Below are 18,775 nucleotides of genomic sequence, written 5' to 3' on the forward strand. Positions count from 1 at the left end.
TTCAGGCAATGTGGAGGCCGCCTGACAGAATCTCAGACTGGGGGGTGGGCATCCCCACAAGTTCTTTAAGACTTTAATTTTTTTATGTTCATCTCGATGACAATCTAAAACAATTAAAGGCAATATTTTTGGATCCTCTGGATGTCCGCCTGATAATGGCACGGCTGTGTGACTATACCTGTGTTAGTGTTTGTATTTATGATCACATTGGCACTGGGATAATCAATGACTCTGTGGCCTCCTGAATAAACCAAGATTTTCACAAAGGTCAAACTGAGCAGGTTCTTATATTTTGTGTCTGTAGACCCCTAAGATCCCTGGAAATATTCTTAAGGTCAGTGAGAAAAAAAATTTTTTTTAATTTATTTATTTTGAGAGAGAGAGAGAGAAATCCCAAGCAGGCTCCGCACTGTCAGCGCAGAGCCCAGTATGGGGCTCGAACTCACAAACCATAGATCACGACCAGAGCCAAAACCAAGAGCTGGACACTTAATCAGTTGAGCCACCCAGGTGCCCCATGGTCAGTGGGACATTTTTAAGGCATGTGTCCGTTACTCAAGTATGAGAAGCCCTTGGTGAAGACAAGGGCATTCCAGGCAGGGGCTGGGAGCCTGGACTGAAGTTCTGTCTCTGTTTCTTACTGGCTGAGTCACCTGGATTCTTTAGAGTCTTCTGCTTTAATTTTTCCAATAAATTAGGGATCAAAAAGCCTTCCTTGATGGATATCATGATGGCAAAAGGAGGTAGTGAATGTGAAAATGCTGTCTTTTTTAAAACAATTTTTAAAGATTTTTAAAAAATGTTTATTTATTTGTGAGAGAGAGTGAGAGAGAGAAACAGAGCATGAGTGGGGGAGGGACAGAGAGAGAGAGGCAGACACAGAATCCGAAGCAGGATCCAGGCTCCAAGCTGTCAGCACAGAGCCCAATGCGGAGCTCCAACTCATGAACCGCGGAATCACGACCTGAGCCGAAGTCGGACACTTAACTGACTGAGCCACCCAGGCGCCCTGAAAAGTCTGTCTTTATAAGCGTGTCCAACTCTTTCATTTCATAAAGGAGGGAAACAGGCCTGGGGAAACGAAATGATTTTTCCGACATCAGTTACTGGCGGAGCTGGGCTGGGGGCTTGGGATCCTACCCCACCCGGCACTTTCCCCCTGCCCCGGGCACCGAGGTCCATCAGCAGCAGTGGTGTGGTTTTAATTCTAGAAGAGTAATAACAACATCTCAGATGGGGCCTGTCACTATTTGGGCAAACACACTATCTTTATTTTTATTTGTTAAAGAGATTAAATTAAGGAAGCCAAACAAATAAATGAGCACATTGAACTTTCCACAGCCATACCTCTCTTCCCGGAGCAAAAACAAATTCTTTCTCAGGCAGAAGGTCAGACAGGAGGCATGTGGGGACAGAACACGCAACCAAGCACCACAGTGCCAATGTGATTTACCATTTCGACTGGTAGACAGGCCACCGAGCCAAGCACGTGGGCTTCACTTCAGCACCCACACTTCTGGACGATGTGCTTACAGGGTTGGGGTCACCCAGCGTAGGCTGAGAGCTTCAGAAAGCAAGGACGATTTGTGGTCAGAGCTGTTTCTCCCAAGCTGAGTCTGTCCCTCGTACGTAGTAGGTGCTTGTGAGCAGAGTCACATTCTTTATGTTTAAAGATTTGGAGGGGCCCCTCAGAGGTGCGTCTAACAAGTCCAGGTTCAAAATCAGGAGATCGGGAAGCAAGGGAACTCAGGGCAGAAATGACCTTTGGGCCTGGATTTCAGAGACCAGGCAGGGGTAAGGCCAGCACAGAGGCTGAGGGCAGACACAACAGGCTGATTGGCTTGCAGTTATCGGTCTCTGTTGGCTGGGCATCTTTCACATGCCAGGCTCTGTGCTAGATGCTGGGGATCCTGAGCAGAGAAAGTCTTGCACCCCAAAAACCCCCAGTCTGTGGCAGTGAGCCCACAGCGCTGAAGAAGAATCTGGGCTTTGCAATCAGCGCTACAATGTGTGACTTTGGGCAAACCACCTTAATTCTTGGAGTTTCAGCTTCCTTCCCTGCAAAATGGGACGAAGAGCAGTCTCCTTGGCTGGAAAATACGAGACAACCCTGAGGAATGTCACTCCTGGCACAGAAAGGAGGGCTTAGGACCTGCTGCTATCCAGCATGACATCTGACGGGGCTTGGGCCCTGCTGGGAGACAGGCTCATCTCTGGGCCCCCGGACAGCTTCTCTGACCCAACAGAAGGAGGTAGGTCAGACGGGCATCTTCCGTCCACGCACGCTGGGTTATTTATAGTTGATTTGTTATTGTGGTTATTGCAGTTGGTGTTGTTTCTACTCAGAATATAAATGCTATGAATAAACTTGTGCATTTTTCTTGGTGAATGTGAACCAGAGTTTCTCTGGGGTATGTATAATAATAACAAACAGCCGGAAAGGTAAGGGCATGGAGTGATCAGAATGAATGTTATGGAGTCGGGGGTATTCCCAGAGGCCAGGTGTTAACCTTATAGTTCCCGGATCATGAGAATGTTGGGAGGCTCCCCAGGAGAGGGGCTGGGGCAGCCAGCTCATGGGGGCACGGGTGGGGGTGGGGGGCCATACAGTGAAGGAGCTGGGTGGAGAGACTTGGGATAGCAGCTATTTTCCAACTGACCTGAAATTATTTCAAAATTTTAATAACCAGCGTGGTCCAAATGGTAAGCACTCATGCGTATATACCTGGAAACATATAGGTCTAGGAGTGGAATTGCTACATTGTAGAGAAAGTGAATGATCAACTTTATAAAAATAACAGCAGATGGTTTTCTGAATATCTCGTGGGTGTAAAATGGCATCTCATAATGGACTTAATTTGTATTTCTCTGAACCCGAATGAGGTTGAGACTCTTTTCATATGTTGTTTGGGCTCAGAACTATTTGCTTAAAGGGCCCGGGCCTCTAACAGCCAAAGAACATTCTGCTAGCTACCCGCCTTGAACAACAGCCAGGGAACCCAATAGTGCTGGGTGGGAAACCAGGAGACCCGGGTTCCAGCCTCAGCGTGGCGACATCCTCACTCTGTGGCCTTAGGCAAGGCATTTGCCTCTTCTGAGCCTCAAATTTACCATCGGCCAGGTTAGGGAGAATCTTCCTCTGCTCACAGGGAGGACAGCTAGGAGATCAAATGAGCTCACGGAAGTCAATGTGCTTTGGGGACTGAAAACTCCTACACCGGGCAGAGATTAGTACTCACTCTTTGAAGACAATTTGAGAAGGCTTTGAAGTCCAGGGGACCAGGAACAACCGACAGACCTCCTGGAAGCAGAGAGCACCAGCTCCAAGGACTGAATGAATATCTCCTTCCTCCCCAAACCGTTCCAGGCCCCTGTCAACCCCCATCAGGCAGAGAAGGAACAAAATCCCTTAACTCCTGGCACAAACATGCCTTAGCACCCTCGAGGGGCTTCGGGACCCAAAAAGCATGCCTGGGCTGCTCTAATGTGAAGACAGCTAACCCTTTGGTGCCTGGTGTTTCCGTGGGAGGCCAGCCATTGTAGGTTCTAGGGCCAGCGGGTGGCCACAGGCTCAGCTGCCCTGGCCAATAAGTAGAGGTGCAGCCATGTGACAGTGCCTAACCCGTAGGTTCCTGGGTTTTTCCTCTGTTCCTTCGGGCCTTCCATGCCTTGCCTGTTTATAGCAGGGGGGGTTAGTCTAGACGGGCATTTCTCAAAGCATGTGCGGTGGAGCAATAACGATCATGGGTGGTAGTGGATGGGATGGCAGGGATGGGTGGGAGATTCTGCTTTGAATCAAAATGTTGAAAGTTAAGTTATTTTTGCAGCTAACATTTACTGAATATGTCAAGCACTCGGTTAGGCATTTTATAAGCATTAGCTCATTGACTTCTTACAACAAGATTACAAGGCAGGCACGATGCTTGGCTCCATTTTACAGGTGAAGAAACTGAGGTTTTGTAAGGTTAAGTGACTTACCATGGTCTCTCAGCTGGTAAGCGGCGGAACCGTGATTCAAACCGACATTTCCGGATCTCCTGCTCTTTTTTTAAGAGTTTGTAAAGTTTTGCTATCATGATTTATTTCATATTCTTTTTTTTTAAATGTTTATTTATTTATTATTGAGAGAGAGGACAAGCAGGGGAGGAGCAGAGAGAGGGAGACATGTAACCTGAAGCAGGCTCCAGGCTCTGAGCTGTCAGCACAGAGGCCAATGTGGGGCTCAAACTCACAAACCGTGAGATCATGACCTGAGCCAGGGTAGGATGCTTAACCGACTGAGCCACCCAGGGGCCCCACCAGATCTCCTGTTCTTAGCCAGTTTGAATTAACAGGACTTGGTGACTGATGTGGAGAAGGGGAAGAAAGAATTCATACGCCCTTTCTCTGATTTAGTTCAATGTCTTGTGGTATCCTCGTGGCTGGTAGAGAAATGCAATGAAAAAAAAAAAAAGGCCTCACTTGCCCCTCCTAGAACTTCAGATGAGGGAGTAAATTCAGCAGAGCGTGAAAACCCTCTGAGGTGGGTATGGGGAGGCCAGGCTTACTGGTTTCTTTTAGGCCAAGATGTAAGGGACCATTAAACATGGGAAGAGGGCAGGAAAAAGGAACCCCAGGCAGATGGAATGGCATGTGCCAAGGCCAGGAGCTAAGGGAGAGCACGCAGTCATAGACACAGTGGGTTGAAGGGCTGGGGGTGCAGGGGAGGAGGCCTGGATGTCAGCAGGGGGCAGTCACCCAAGGACTTGACTTTGTTGGCTTCTAGAATGAGGCTGGGTCAAAGGAGGGGTGAGAATGTCGAGGAGGCAGTACCTGGGGAAGAATGGGGCTGTTGGCTGACACTGGGAACCAGGGAGGGGGGGAGGAGTGAGGGAGGGGGCAGAAAGGACGGTGATAATGAGCTTAGCTTTGGCCTGCCCAGTGTCGAGGGGGGTCACCGCTAAGGTCTCTTCCTACGCTGACCTTCTGAACTTCCCTGGAAGAAACATCTCTCTGCGGCCCCTCCACCCCCAAATATTCCCGGCAGGAAGGAGCAGAATCTGTTTTGTCAACGCAGCTTGCAAATAAAGAGTCTCATTCAGGGAGGCAAACATCTGCTTGACTATTAATAGGCAGGGGCCTCAGCCACAGCCTGCTGGGAGGGCCTCGGCTTGTAGTTCTGGAAAGGTGAATCAGTTCCTTCTGCCTGTCTGGATTTTGCACCCTGGGGGCGGACAATTGGCCAGGTGCTTATTTCTCAGAAAGTTGGTCACCCTGAGCCTTGCTGGGGCAGCTGGGGAAGTGGCATGACCCTGCTGGGATGCTGCCCCTGCCCCTTCATGCTGGACCCAGCCGGAGGGAGAGAGAGTGCAGAGGACCCAGAGCTGGCCAGAGAGGCAGACATTCATGTGGGTGGGGGATGGTCCGGTTGGGGTCTCCACAGCAGCTCTCATGGAAGATCAGGCCCTCGCCCTTAAGGGCATCATGGAGAGATGGGAGTTGGTCAGTCTAGACACAGGAGGACTGATGACAAGAAATGGGGGATACAGAGAGTGGAGGTTTGAGCCTGGGGTCAGGGAGAACCCATGCACGGTCATGAGCCAGACCGGGGAAGCCTGAAGTCCAAACCCGAGAGGGGAGGCCTAAGGAAGGCCACAGGCTCCTGGCTGTCGCCATCATGGCGCATGACCTCATTTGTGGCCAGGCAGGTCACCCATCTGAACAAGCCTGTGGAGAGGGCAGCTGGGATGGAGCTAATGGAAACCCGACGGGTGCCCTGGGCCACACGGAGGCCAAGTCTTATAGCATTAGCAGCCCCGTGTGGCGCCTGCCCAAGAGGGTGTGGGCCTCACAGTCTGGCTTTGTTCCCGCCCCCTCAGGTGGCTGCTTCAGGTGGTGGCCACTTCAAAGAAGCCCCATTTAAAGCAGGGCTTTGCCTCAAGTTTCCTAAGGGCCCTGTCCGGGCTAATGAGATCATTAAGAGGCTCCTTGTTAAACGGGTTTAAATAGAGTTTGCCTGCACGGCCTCTGGCTGAGCCCTGCGCCCAGGGTGCAGGGTTGTTTTTTTTTGTTTTTAGTTTTAATGTATGTGTATTTGTGTCTGTGTATGTAAAGTGCTCGAGAGTGTAGGCTCTGGCTTCACGCTGCCGGGATGGAATCCTGCCCCTGCCGCTTTTTGGTAGTATGACCTCAGGCCAGTTACCTACCGCTCCTCAGTGCCTCAGTTTCCCTACCCGTAAAAGGGAACTAATCATTGTACTGCTGAATTGTACTGTGGAACCCTCCATTGCCCTCAAAAGAGCTCCCAAGTTTCGTGGAGTGGTCAACCTTCCATGGCTTGCCCTTGGCCTCGTTCCTTGCCACACCTATCTCTTACACTTGCCGCTTTGACCATACAGACCAGTCCTCTTGATCCAGCCTCCACATGAGCTGTTTTTCATCTTTTAATGCTCTTTCCCTTCACCTTCTCTGCCTAGCCTTCGTTCTCTGGTAGGTCTCACTGAAGTCCTGCCCCCTGGGAGGCATTGCTGATGGCTCACGCGTGCTCTGGACAGTGCTCACTGTGCTGTGCTGAAATGCCCCGCCAACACATCGGCTTTCTTGGCTAGACCGTAAGCTCCATGAGGGCAGGGATTCAGCCCCGATCCCCACTGTGTCCCCACGGCCTAGCACTGCTCACTATAGTTTTGTAAGAAGCCCCTGTCACTTGCAGTTTATTTGAAGGTTGAGGCTGCCTCCAGGTCTCCTGTCATTGGCTGTTTCTTGAAGGTTCCCTCTGCTCCTTCTCTCCGGCCTCGACTCAGAACCCCACTGCAGCGAAGCCTGTATCAGGAAGGAAGCAGAGGGAGGCCCATACCCAGGTGTCTGGGCCAACCCCACCTGGAAGCGGGCTGTCATTCCTTCTTCCATGAACTCCAGCCTCTTGACATAAGCCTATCCCGGCCCAACTAGGTCTTGACCTGAGGATAGTGTGCAGATTTGCAGAGCAGTCCAAGCTGTTGTGATTTCATCCCGCAGAACCCACAACACTGTTGTCCGCTCAGTGTCTGGATTGACTGATTGGTGTGGCCCCGATGGTCAGGACGGTAGGGAGGCCCTCGGGGTGGTGCCCAGCTCCGAGCGGGAGGTCTACAGGCTGTCTGGCCCATGAAGCAGGAGCTGGGGGCAGGGTCTTTCTGGAGGGGAGAATAGTGATTTTCAAGTCAAAGGGGGTGAGGGAAGGGTAGACAAATGGGAGGCAGAATAAGAAAAGTAAAATTGGGGTGGGACAATCAAGAGAGAACAGAGAACCGGTGCCAGCTTGGAGAAGTGAGCAGAGGCTGGCAGCCAGGACCAAGTGTGTGAACACAGTGAATCCGCGTTGACGTGTGCTGATGGAGAGAGCCGGCGGGGGGGGGGGGGGTGCTGTTTACAGGGGCCACTCAGGCTGCACACCCATCTTCCCACTAGACTAGGAGCTCCTCAAGGAGAGGGGCCATGTACACTTCACATCTGGGTCTCCTGGTCTGCAGGACGAATTCCAAATCCTTCCATGTAGTCAGCATTTCACAGAAGAGTTCTCTCCCCTGGGTGCTTAAAATGGATGATACTCCTCCCCCTCCTAATAAAAATAGATGGTATTTGTTGAGTTCTTACCGTGTACCAGGCACTGTGCTGACGACTTCACATCCATTATCTCTAAGATTGTCAGGAACCGGGCCTGTTTTAGCTCACCAATGCATCCCCGGGGCCTACCACAAGCCTGACACAGAGTTGATGCTAAATACATATTTGTTGAATGAACAAATAATCCTACCTCCAGTTCGTATTTTACAGGTAAGGAGCTGAGTCTCAAAGAGGCTAAGTAACAGGTTATTCAGCTAGTGAGGTGGGGAAGTCAGGATTTGAACCCAGGTCTGTCTGACTCTGAAGCTTATGGGCTTAGCCATGCCATTACCTTGAAGGAAACTATAAAAGTATGGCCCGAGAACCAGTGTCATCAGCATGATCTGGGAGCTTGCTGGAAATGCAGATCTCCCCGTGTACCCCAGACCTATTGAATCAGAATTTGCATTGTAACAAGACGCCTAGGCGATGCAGATATACATCAAAGTGTGAGCGGTCTGTTTTCAGTGATCTGTACTTCCTCCCTCCTCCCCAGCTGGTCCACCCCCAACCTCACTCAGGGGTCTAAGCCCTTGGCTGCCAGGCAGCCTCAATCAAACTGCACTTGGCCATTAGGTCCTTTGTCCTTTGCCATGAGACTGCTGGGTGTAATTGTTAGTGCTGGTGGCTGTGGCTGTGTCTTTCAAAATTAGTACCACTTAAGGATCAGAAGCATATTTCACCTTTCAAAGCTTGCTTGTCCATCAGGTTTCTAGCACCCCAAGGAACATGTTTCTGGGAACGGAGGCAGTTTTCTAGCTCGTGGTCTTGCTTGTGAACAGGATCGTTTTAGATGGGGTCTTGTCCCAACAGGGACCCTTCCTGATTCTCTGCCCTTCTCCACCCAATCACAGAGGTTGTGGATTCTCAGCCAGTCTCTGTTTATTATGAACAGACAATGTAGTCCAGTAATTGCATTCATAAACAATTCCCCAATGATTTAAGAAGCTCTGCTTGTTTACGTTTTGAAGCTTATGAGTTTGGTCTTTTAAAACAGCTTAAAGAATTGCTTTGTCTAGCAGAAGGAACAGACAGGATGGCTCACAGTTTATTTTACCTAAGCTTCCCCCTCCCCTCTTTTCTCCCTGATCAGCACCCTTGCCCCTAGGTCCCTAGGCTATGGACCTATATATCCCTAGCTTCTCCTAATAATTCATGCAATGCTTTTGTTCAAGAATTCAAGCTAGGCATTTGCTCCAGACTTGCTGGACTTCTGTTTATGGCTTTATCTAAATCAAGGGTTCTTGACCTGAGGTTTGTGAGATGAGCCAGAGATCTGTGATCACCAAGTAATTGCCATGAAATTTAGCACATGAGGGTATCTTTACTGGGGAGAGTTGGTAGTTTTCTCGGATCCTCAGTGGGGTGTGACCTCTAAAAAAATCACTGGTCTTGATGCCTCTGAACTTTCAGGACCCACATCTGTTTCTTGACTTGTAGTTCCAGTTACTTGGATTCTATTTTATTTGCAAAACTGTAAGCTCCCTGTGAGTCAGGACTGGAGCCAGTGCCATTTCCGTTGGAGGTTCTACCTTTCAGAGTTTGAGACACTTTTGTGAAGGAATTCACCATCTCACTCCAACACACATAAAAGGACTTATGATTGCACGTATTTAGTTTACAGATGATGCCTGATGCATGGACAACTTCCCAGATCTTTGAGAAAATCTCTGCCCCTCCTCTGCAGAGCAACGTGCAGCTTGCTCACAGATAATAAGAAAGGAAAAGAGCCTTAGATGTTATCAAGACCAGTTCCCCTACTCTACAGATGAGGATACTAGGCTACTAAGAAGAAAGTGACTTGCCTAAAGTCATACAAACAGTGTCTGTCTGAGCTGGGGCGAGGAACCAAATGTTCTGGCTCTCCAGATTCCATGCCTGTCCTCCCAACCCTCTCTGTAGCCTCAACAGCACAGATGTTCTCAAGAAATGTTTTTGAAATAAATGAATGAATATTGGGTGGGGAAAGGATGCCTGTGGATTTAAAGTTTTCTTTAGTTAAAATAAGTTAATAAAGTCTTATTTTTTCCTCTCTCTCTCTCTCTCTCTCTCTCTCTCACACACACACACACACACACACACACACACTCCTGGAACGCACTGATGCAGCTCTTTGAGCCTGGAGGGAAAGACAAAGGTGGGGGGAGGGGGCTTCTCTCTTTGGAGCTTAAGGTTAAGGAGCCCTAACTTGACTGCATTGGACTCCAACCTCAGCTTCTACTAATAATACTTGCCATACTGCTTTTCAAACATGCATGCATTCATTTGCTGATTACTTATGGAGCAGCTTTGGTGTTGAACACTGTGCTGGGCTGAGGATGGGAGGGTCAGTAAACACAGGCCCAACCCTCTCCTCCGGTTGCCTACAGTCTCTGTGGTGATGGCTACAAACCTTCATGGGCCATACAGCCAACTGTCCCCACTCTCCTGACTGCAAGTCTGACAGGTCTTCAATGAGCCAAGGGAATCCATGTAGTCAGGATTATGTCCTTCTTGTGGTGGACACTACAGTATCTGCCATTTGCAATGTCAGGACCGGAAGGAACTTAGAGGACCCTCAGTTCAATGCTTTATTGCAAAACTGAGGCCCAGAGCAGCCATGGGACTTACCCAGAGTAATAAGAGAACCAGGGGTCCAGCCAGGGCCATCAGCTGGGTCTCAGAGGTTGGTCCCGGGGGCTGGATCAAACAAGGTAGAGAGAAGAGGGCATCCCAGTGAAGGCAAGAGCGAGGGCAAAGGCCGAGAGGTGAGAATGCGCACAGGATGAAGGGAGCAGAGAGGAAGATACTTTTGGCTTTTCATAAATTGCGCTAGAGTCAGACAGAGGCTGCCTTGGATGTAGGGCCCAGTCACTATCACGGAGAGTTGTCATGTGGCCAGCTCCAGAAACTGAATTCAGTCTAGTGAGTGATGTTGCCCTTAGGCACCAGAGAGCCTAGAAGGAGGGAGATAGGACTGTCATCAAATTTATGAAGTACCACTGTGTACCAAAACGTTTATATGTATTGACCCTCTCAGTGAGAAAATTACTGCCACCCTACCCTTCCTTGAACAACCGTGAGGCTCAAATAATGATTATTGTTGTTCTAACGATAATAGCAGCAGCCATTGACTTGAGTGTGAACAGATGCTTAAGATAGAATGTGATCCAATACGTGATCGGTTGTGACAGTCAGAGCCAGTGTATCCATCCCAATTTTACAGTGAGGACGTGGCTCCACAGAGGAAAAGGGATTTGTTCAAGGTCCCACATTGGGCCAGCAGTGGCAAGTTGGGGGGAGGGGGGCACCAGGGCTTGGGTCTTCCTGCCCACAGGTCAGTGCCCATCCTGAGGCCACCCTAGCTCTGCGGCCAGCTCTTCTCCATGCCAGAAGGTGAGCATAGCCTTGAATCCATGGGGGTGTGTGCTGGGAAACATCAGAATCTTCCCACAGCCCCCACCCTCCCTAACTCTGGGGGTGTGGCATGGCCTGGGCAGTGTGTGCTCTCTCTGTCCTACAAGCGAAGGTGTCGCCCTCAGGCCCAGCTGTCACTAGACCTATGCCGAGTCCCGGCATAGGTGACTCTGGTAGGTGGTAGCCTTCCAGGCTTTCTCTAGCTTCTTTGTAGCCAGAGGGAGATGAGCAGAGGTAGTCTGAGGGCCTAGTTTTGCAATAATGCAAAGAAGCCTTGGCTGAAAGCTCAGAAGAGAAGAAACCGACTGGACGAAGTGTGGACAATTGCCCCCCGGACAATGTGTGTGTGGCCTGGGAGGCAAGAATCCCAGGTTCCTTTATCCCACGTGGGGTAGAGCGAGGTGACGTGCAGGGTGAAGGGATACACTTGACGATGAATGTGGGTGGTGTCCAGGGACAACAGTGAACACAGAATCACTTACGGAGAAGGAAATGAAAAGTTCAGTGATATTTTCAGTTCTTCTCATTATACTGTTTTAATTTTATGCTAACATGTCTTTACTACCTCTCCAAGCCTTGCCAGTGTGTGTGTGTGTGTGTGTGTGTGTGTGTGTGTGTGCATGTGTGCTAAAAAAAAATTTTTTTTTTAAGAGCAGGCCCTGGGCTCTGAGCCTTTGGCAGGGCAACAGTATCTAGTTAGAATTTAATAACATTGTTTTTATTGTATTTATTTTTACTTTTAGGTCCTATTTATGGCAGGTGAGACTGGTTTTCCATTTGCAGTAGTGATATAAAGTTTCCATTTTAAAGACATTTATTTAAGTGAAAAAGAGTCTATTTAAAGAAAAATACTAAATGAACAATAATACAGGTGGTGTGTGCAGACATAGCCGCGGCGGTAAAGGTGGTTCTCATACGACAGAAATTTGGGAAACATTGACATTTGCAACCATGGAACAAAAAAGTCACATATTCTCAGAACCAAAGGCCATTGAATTGCAGAAGCCAAAGATTCTAGAACCCCAGAATGCAGCATCTCAGCACCATATGTCCTAAAACGAACAATAAAATATCCCTAATACCATAAAACATGGTCTCTCACAAACTACCAGCACGTGGATACCAAGCGTGCCTTGAAGGTTCGATCCCCTCATTTTGACGCGAGGACGCTGAGGCCCCGAGAGATTAAGGGTAGAATGAAATAACATATGTGAGAGAGCCTTGTCAAGCATAATGGGTTCTTCAAGTATCAGGGATATTTGAAAAAGCGCCCCCTCAAAGTCACACGGCTTTCTCGCGGAGAACGAGGACTGAAATCAGCTTTCACGACTCCCGTCCCTGCGTCTGTTGCCTTCTTGCCTGCGAGCGCCTCCACCCCCCCAGCTCTGATGAGGTCCTTGAGACTCTGACTCAGGCCCAGCCCCTGCGGGGAGCTGGGGGAGCTTCTGCAGAGGCTGGGCCTGCTGGGCCCTCTCCAGAGACGGGAGCAGAGGAAGAGAAGGGGAGGCCGTGCTCAGGGGGCCTGGGCAGGGGGAATCATGCAGTGTTGTGGCATGTGTGTTGGGACTGGGGGAGTCGGGAGGCACATTCAGTCTTCTCCCTTCTCTGAGCTGGAGGGGTCCCACCTGCAACATCAGCCTGTTGCTGATTCCCTCGACCTCCAAGGGAAAATACACTTTGTGATTCGAGTTCAGCTTTTTTTCTGGATCCTCAGTTTCTTCTTTCATCTAGCAGTCAGGAAATTAACCAGTGCTTTTCCTAACCCCCCGGGGCTTCAAGCATAGTTCCCAGGGTCTTATCTGTCAGGAGAATAAGGCTCCATCCCGGGGGTTTCTTGGAGAATGTCAGTGGGGTACAGGACACTAGGTAAGGCAAGGTCTTATGGGCTGTTGATGTAATGAAGGGAGAAGAAATCCATCACTCTCTTGGGAAAGACCCTATCCCTTGGCTCCTAGGAGCATGACCTTTATTTCTGCATGTACCTGGAATTTATAGGATTCCCTTGGCCCAGGGCCAACCGCCCTGAAAAATCGAAGCCCCAGGGTATGGTGACAGGCTGGGCCATGTGGGGTAGTCAGGTACACTACTCTGACTCGGTACCTCCAGGTACCCGACTTTTAGAATTGTCCACTAGCCATGGGTGCAGAGTGTGGCCCTGTCCGTACTCTGTAGGGAGAGGGGACCTCTGGCAGGGGTGCGGCGGGGCAGCGGTTTGCCCCCACCACATAGCCAATGTGCCCTTTTTCCCAAAGACCAGACCTGAGGGAACTCCTCCAGACTAGCCTCCAAGGCCACAGAGCTGCCCCCTTCTCGTGGAGGGCACCTCATCCACCAGGCTCAAATTTTCACACCCACTTCTGAAGTGTGCTCTCTCTCCGTCTCCCCCAAGAGCCGTTTCATGTGGCTTGTGGGAGGGGAAATACCACGGGGGGCGGTTGCTTCTCTGTAGTTGCCCGGCTGGGGTGGCAGCAGCTTCCTGAGGGAGCCAGGGGCCCTGGGAGTTCAGCGATGTGGATTCCTGTGCAAATTTCAGGCAACCTTGCCACTGACCCCACCAACACGGCTGACCCTTCCTGGCCCACTGTCCTCCAGACAGGCGCCTGAGGAGGAGGGGAAAAGGGCCATTTCTCCTCCCGCGGCCCCGGCCGGCCCTGCGAAGCGTCGAAGCCATTCTCTCCGCATTAATCATGGAAAAGCCAGCGCACCGAGCCTGGGAGGGAGAAAGCGCCTTTTTCATCTGTCTGGCTACAGGGCTTGAGAGCGGTGAACTCAAAAGTTCAGCCCTGGCCAAGCTCTTGCTTTTGACAGCTGTCCTGACCCATCTTCAGCCTCTTCCGCCCACACCCGCAAAGGGCGAAAGGATTAAGTCAATTTCACTTTTTCTGAGAAAAATGCTCCATAGCCCGTCTTATCCACTCTGCGGTGGAGGCCAGCTCATGGCTCCTTGGTGCCCGTCAGTGGGCTCCCCGCCCTCCCTGGCCGTTACCTTGGGCTGGGACTGTTAAGTATTTCCTCATTAAAGCCCTGGCGGCTGGGCTCAGGTCCGCAAGCCAACACCAATAGTTACAACTGCCCCGGAATGTTTGGACAGATTTCTGCAGTTACGAGTTTATGAAGTTGAAAGGTTTTGTAGACGGGGACTACGTTGGTGTTAAGGGAGACCATTTCTCCAGGGGGCCTGAGTTTGCTGTCTTAAGATCCCAGAGGCAGGAAGAGGAGGGGAGAGGGCCAGAAGGAACCAGGGTGGCCAAGCAAGGAGTAAGAATAATGAGCCCAGACTATGAGGGGTCTGCTGCGTTAGGGACAGCAGTGAGGGGGCGCACCAAGGGGCACCCTTGCCTCCAAATGAGGAAATGCAAAGTGCATGAAAGGGGAGTGCCGAATTCTGAGCACCTTTTGCGACCAAAGGAACAGCCATTTGATCTTCATTGTTTTCTGTTCCCAAATCAGAAAACCTCAGAGCAAGATCGGGGAGTCTCTGGGGTAGGCCTCAAAGGGGCTGGGGACACCCTCTCCAAACCTGATGCAAAATGTTGTGTGTAGGTGCTTTCTCAGGGAAAGGATCCCTAAATTGTGTTATATTTGAAAAGGCATCTGTGACCAGAGCTGAGCAACACCCACCCTCCCACTGCATTGATAGGCAAATTGAAGTCCCTGCTAGTCAGTCCTCCACTCTTTCATCAAATGGAAGCATTGAGGCCACTGTAGGGAACCAGACAGAAGGTCCCAGCTGGCCCGATTGCTGACTATCACAGACAGGGAAAGGGGAGACACACAGACAATAAAGCACACAAACAAGAAATGTTCAGACGATTGGGAGGACTGTGAAGACGCAGACGTGGGCTCGCTGGATGGTTCTCAGGGTTGGGGAAACCTCTCTGAGGAGTGACATTGCTGCTGGGGCTCCAAATGCAAGAAGGAGACAGCTACGGGAAGGTCTGGGGAAGAGAGTTCGAGGCAGAGGGAACAGCCAGTGCAAAGGTCCTGAGGGCGAATGAGCTTGGAGGGAAGGCAGGAGGCTAGCATGGGGGGTGGGGGTGGCTAGCCTGGCCTCTGAACAAGGGGCAGAGATGCAAGCAGATGAGGCTGGCAAGATGGGTCACGTAGGGCCATGGTAAGGAGTTTGGGGTTTATTCTGGGTACAGTTGGAAGCCATGGAGAGTTTGGAACAGAGAGGACAGAGGTCCCAAGAGGGCCAGATAGTACCCACCGCGAGAGTCTCCAACTTAGAATTCCCGATGGCGGGCCCAGCGTGCTGCCCAGTATACCACACTGCCTCTTCCCCAGGCTGTCCTGCTTCACTCCCACTATGCTCTCTGGAGACGGAGGGCATTCAAGAAAGGGTGGGGTGGCCTTGCCTCCTTGACCATTGCAGTGATTGAGCTGCAAGCCGCTCTGTATGAAAGGGCTTTACTGTGACATCAGGCCCAGAGAGGGAAAGGGGCTTGCCTAAGGTCACACAGTACATTCGTGGCAGAGCAGGAAGTTGACCTACCTTCTCTCCCAGGCAGTGGTCTCTCCATTGGTGCACGTGCTCTGGTTTATCACAGCACACTCCAGTCCTGACAGTCATCCACAGGCCGGGGCCAGGCTGGGGCCCTGACAGGGGGTGGTTAGGGGTCTGCAGTCAGAGGGAATGACAGACAATGAGGAGCAGAGTGGTGCTGAAAGGGAAGCCCAGAGAGTGGCCAGGAAACTCCGTAATTCTTCCTGTTCTGCAGGAAGAACCACCAAAATGAAGAGTCAAAGCACCGTCTTCATTTATCTTTTAAAGAAATTCGTATTTGTATTAAAAAGTAAGTTATATAGAAACGTAGAGAAAATTCACCTGTGATCCGAAACCCCCCAAACATAGCCGTCGAGGAACAATGTGGTATATTGCAGATTTTGGTTCTGTTTCATGTAACACTTCCATCAGCCAGCAGCGTATAAAGAGCTGGACTTCTGGGACAGGTGGCAGGGCTCATGTCCTGGGTGTGTGACCCATGCAGTCACACTGGACCCTGCACTTAGGAGGGCCCTAGGCTTGGCTGAATGTTCTGCTGTCACCATTTTGACATTTTTTTTTTAATGTTTATTTTTGAGAAGGAGAATGACAAAGTGTGAGCGGGGGAGGGAAAGAGAGAGAGGGAGATAGAGTCTGAAGCAGGCTCCAGGCCCTGAGCTGTCAGCAGAGAGCCCGCTGAGAGGCTCGAACCCACGAACCGCGAGATCATGACCTGAGCCGAAATCGGACCCTTAACTGACTGAGCCACCAAGATGCCCCATTGAAATTCTTATTTATTTGTTTATTTATTTATTTATTTATTTATTTATTTATTTATGAGACAGAGAATGAATGGGGGAGGGTCAGAGAGAGGGAGACACAGAATCTGAAACAGGCTCCAGGCTCTGAGCTGTCAGCACAGAGCCCGACGTGGGGCTCGAACCCACGGACCGCGAGATCATGACCTGAGCCGAAATCGGACCCTTAACTGACTGAGCCACCCAGGCGCCCCACTGAAATTCTTAATAATGTTTGAACTCAGGGCCCAACATGTTCACTGTGCACTGGGCTTGCAAACTCTAGCTGGTCGTGCCAGGGTGGTCTGGGTGAGCACCCAGCTCTGCCTCCACTCGCTGTGTGGCCCTGCCCATGACTTTGTTTCCTAGGGTGTCAGACGGCGATAACTGGAGTATGTTCCTTGCAGGGTTGTCATGAGAAGTGCATGAGATCAGCTTGAGGGAGCTGTGGGCAAGCAGGTGCCCCCTAGGGCCATTCTGCTTCTTCCTCTGTGGTTTTGTTCATTTCCTTCCCTCTCCCTGGAGCTCTGCCTTGGCCCTGGGTGGCCAGTGGTCCCTGCTCTTCCTGGTCTAAGCTAGTGCCCCTTCCTCCAAGAAGCCTTTTCCAGGATCTGCATCTGGAGAGACCTTCCCTGAACCTTACAGCACTTTGGTGGAGTCTTACAAGGCCCCAGTTTCTACTTTGGATTATGAGAGCTTAGGTTCAGCGATTTCTTTCTCCCCAACTGTACTCTCAGCCCTGGTATTTCATAGACCAGACGCATTCCAAAAAGATTTAAAAATTAAAAACTGGGAGACCAAAAGTAGGGTTGGTAACTATTTCTTTTGCTAAAGACACTTTTAAAAGGCTATTGTTTAATATAGTGATGATTTCCTTAAAGGGAGTATATTTTTTTTAATGTTTATTTATTTTTGAGAGAGAGAGACATAGAGAGAGAGAGAGACATAGCACGAGCAGGAGAGGGAAAGAAAGACTGGGAGACACAGAATCTGAAGCAGGCTCCAGACTCCGAGCTGTCAGCACAAAGCTCAACATGGGACTCCAACTCACGAGAGGTGACATCATGACCTGAGCTGAAGTCAGACGCTTAACTGACTGAGCCACCCAGGTGCCCCCACATTTTTTTTAAGTTTGTTTATTTATTTTGAGAAAGAGAGAGAGCATAAGCAGGGGAGGGACAGAGAGAGAGCGAGAGCGAGAGAATCCCAAGTAGGATCTGTGCTGTCAGCATGGAGCCCGATGCGGGGCTTGATCTCACAAACTGTGAGATCACGAACTGAGCTGAGATCAAGAGTTGGATGCTTAACTGACTGAGCCACCCAGGGTGCCCCAGGGAGTACTTTTTGACATCAAACAAATCACAACCCCTGAGCAAAAGACAATTCTTTAAACTGAGTGAATGGAGCTTTGGTAACAACTAGATTGTTCTTACTCTCCCTTTGCTACAGTGAAATCTCCCCCTTGGACCACACTTCGGGCTGTTCCTCATCAGACTCTGCCTGGTTCTGCTTAAGGAGACCCTTGGCATTGCTCCCTGCCCTCGCGGGGTTCCCCCCACTCCCTGCCAGACCCTGACAGCTATGATATTCAAGGGGTTATTTTTTTCGCCTTGAAAAAGCAGCAGGGTCAGTGGATTCCAAAAACTGTTATTAATCCTTAAAAAAATTCCACGTTCCAACCAAAATGTGGACATGCTTTGAAATGTTTGTAGTGCCTCCCTTCCCTCTCAGCTTTCAAGAAGTGAGGACTTCAAAGGCCATTTCCTTGCTGACATAAACACTGGGGCTGGAGGTAGGGGAGAGAAACACGGGCTTGTTGAGTGGAAAAGAAAATTGTATTTTTCTTCTAAAAGGCATCCAGACCTGTCACCGTGAAAATGGCCCCTGGTCTGGAGGACAAGGGCTGGGGGTGTATGTGGGCTGTGATGACAGGCCCCTTGGCCCTTGTGTGTTCCAAGTTGGGGTCGGGGGTGAGCCTGGGTGATTCTGTGTGCAGGGCTGTGTTAGCGACTGTGAAACATTTCATCAGCTGAGCTTAAGAGCTTGACTTCGGAGCCTCCTGGCTTCCATGGCAGGACATCCCCTTAGTAGCTGTGGGGATGTAACTCTCCCCGCCTCAGTTTCCTCATCTGTAAAATGGGGATAACAGTTTTTGTGAGGATCAAGCCATCAATGCACGTGTTGTGTCATTGTTTAGAGCAGTGCCTGACGCTGGATGGTAAGCACTATTGTTTATGGAAATGTCTAGAGGGCAAGATAGCTATCTAACTCTCGTCTCCAAGGTTTTGCCCATATTTGAAAAGATCCATGATTCTGATTACTTCCTAACCCTACCCCTGACTCCCTCAGGAGGGGAGCACAGTGGATTCCCTGGAAAAGGAGCAGGCCCTTAGCGGGCCCCCCCCCCCCCCGCACCCCCCCTCTGTCCCGCTGGCCCCAGCAAGCCCTGCCCTGACCTGGGGGCGGGGAGCGG

At 50.4% G+C, this 18,775-nt stretch overlaps 1 long non-coding RNA gene across 1 annotated transcript in view; it reads right to left on the bottom strand.

Moving 5' to 3' along the window:
- Positions 1-840: 840 nt before the first annotated feature.
- Positions 841-18,775, bottom strand: part of LOC113604643 (uncharacterized) — a 32,609-nt gene continuing 14,674 nt past the window's right edge. The window contains exons 3-4 of the long non-coding RNA XR_008289221.1: positions 15,515-15,640; positions 841-10,559 (exon numbers count right to left, since the gene is read on the bottom strand). This is a non-coding gene — a long non-coding RNA (uncharacterized LOC113604643). The remainder of the gene's footprint in view (positions 10,560-15,514; positions 15,641-18,775) is intronic.

The sequence above is a fragment of the Acinonyx jubatus genome, chromosome A1 (genome assembly GCF_027475565.1).
Source record: "Acinonyx jubatus isolate Ajub_Pintada_27869175 chromosome A1, VMU_Ajub_asm_v1.0, whole genome shotgun sequence".
NCBI classification, from domain to species: domain Eukaryota; kingdom Metazoa; phylum Chordata; class Mammalia; order Carnivora; family Felidae; genus Acinonyx; species Acinonyx jubatus.